At 44.1% G+C, this 1,784-nt stretch overlaps 1 protein-coding gene across 3 annotated transcripts in view; it reads left to right on the forward strand.

Moving 5' to 3' along the window:
* Window positions 1-1,784, forward strand: part of RALGAPA1 (Ral GTPase activating protein catalytic alpha subunit 1) — a 286,398-nt gene that overhangs the window by 177,870 nt on the left and 106,744 nt on the right. The window lies entirely within an intron of this gene.

The following is a 1,784-nucleotide window of genomic DNA, read 5'->3' on the forward strand; positions in this document are numbered from 1 at the left end:
TATGATGCTCGCCAGCTCCTTGAGTACCCTGGGGTGTAGATTGTCAGGGCCGGCTGACTTGAAGGTATCCAGCCTCTCAAGGTGTTCCTTCACCAGGTCAGCATTAATGGAGGGCAGGGGATCTCCCTCACCCGGATCTCCCTGTCCCATGGTGGGCATGGGCATCCCATGGGACTGATGAAAGACCGATGCAAAGTACCTGTTTAATAGGTTGGCTTTTTCCTCAGCGTCAGTTGTCAGTTGTCCCATCTGGTTCAGCAGGGGTCCAGTGTTGCCCTTGCTTTTCCTCTGGCTCCCCACATATCTGAAATTTTTATTTATTCCTTTAGTTTAGGAATCTGTTTTTCCCTAGTTAATTCCTGCCGATTTAAACAGAGAACAGAATTTGTGAGGTTAAGAATTGTATTTATTAAGTTTCTCAAGGCAAAGCATACCACATGCTTATTTTGTTTGGGAGAAGAGCACATTGTTGACAGTATTGGTCAGGCAGCACTGAAACTCAGGGTACCAGTGTCTTCAGACATAGATTCATAGATTAAGGGTCGGAAGGGACCTAGTAGATCTTCTAGCCCGACCCCCCGCCAGGGCGGGAGAACAACAAAAAACCCCAAAAAGAGAAATGGGACTCAAATGAGTAGAAATGGGACTCAAATGATTAGTTGATAAATTTTCTTTAGGCAATTAAGTTCTCAATATCAATATTAAGGACTTGTATGGTATCTAGAGACCTCTGGGTTTCTAGATAAGTGCCAGGTTCAAACTTATTAGTAGTCATTATCTCCGTAGTGCCATCTGTGTCTCAGAGGGTGAACCTATAGTATGTACCTCTCTTCAGGATATCCCTGATGGATATTTGTCTAACCCGCTCTTAAACCTCCAATGGAGATTCCATAATCTCTTAAGGCAGACACCAGAAGTTGGGTGGGGCATGGCCTCAGGCAGAATCTGGTGCACTTTGGCCCCACTGAGCCTGGCCCTCAGTGGCCATTGCAGCAGCCCTGGGCTGCAACCCTATGTTCCAGATCTGGCCCAGGACTCCAGGTGAGTTTGACATCCCTGTTGTACGTAATCATTTCGAAATCCCTGAGAACTGCTGTTTTCTGCCAAGAAGCTTTGTTTGTAAAGCATATATATCTATCATGAGATAAAATTTGTGGTTCTGTGTTCCAGGCCTATATGATTCTGTAGTTGATTGCCTCATCAAACAGTTTGTGAGTGGCCATAAATGGTCATTAAAGGGTTCAGCTGGCCAATTAGGGTTACTACTCTACATACCTGTTTGCAGCAAACAACAGAAAAAATAGTAAATTTGGCTCCAGAGAAGAGCTCAAGGCCAACATCTCTCAGATGTATTCCTGACCCTGGTCCCTGGGTTTGATGCATGTTTTCCCTCTAATCATAGGAGCAATAAAAAAAAAAAAATCAGACAGGATTTGGCCAAGGTGATAATGTTGGCACCAGCCTGTATGAAGCAAGTTTTTGTTCTTAGACCTAATGACTCTCTCAATTTGTGCTCCAACTGAGTAGTCTCCTCAATGAGGCACTGATAGCTCAAAAGGGGGAATGCATATTCTGGATCCAGAGCAGACAGCATGGATATCGTATCATCATTCCCATCAAACGGAAGATGCTCTTACTACCAGTAAGAAAACCAGTAAAATCCCCTCCTCTGCCAGACAGAAAAGGTTAGCTGTCTGGGCATCCATTAGATACTGAAAGACAGACCTATTTGAAAACCATTTGCCATTAAAATCATGTAAATATAGGGCTGAGAGAGAAACCTT

Source organism: Gavialis gangeticus, unplaced genomic scaffold (genome assembly GCF_001723915.1).
Source record: "Gavialis gangeticus isolate Ggan-Ray unplaced genomic scaffold, GavGan_comp1, whole genome shotgun sequence".
Lineage (NCBI taxonomy): Eukaryota > Metazoa > Chordata > Crocodylia > Gavialidae > Gavialis > Gavialis gangeticus.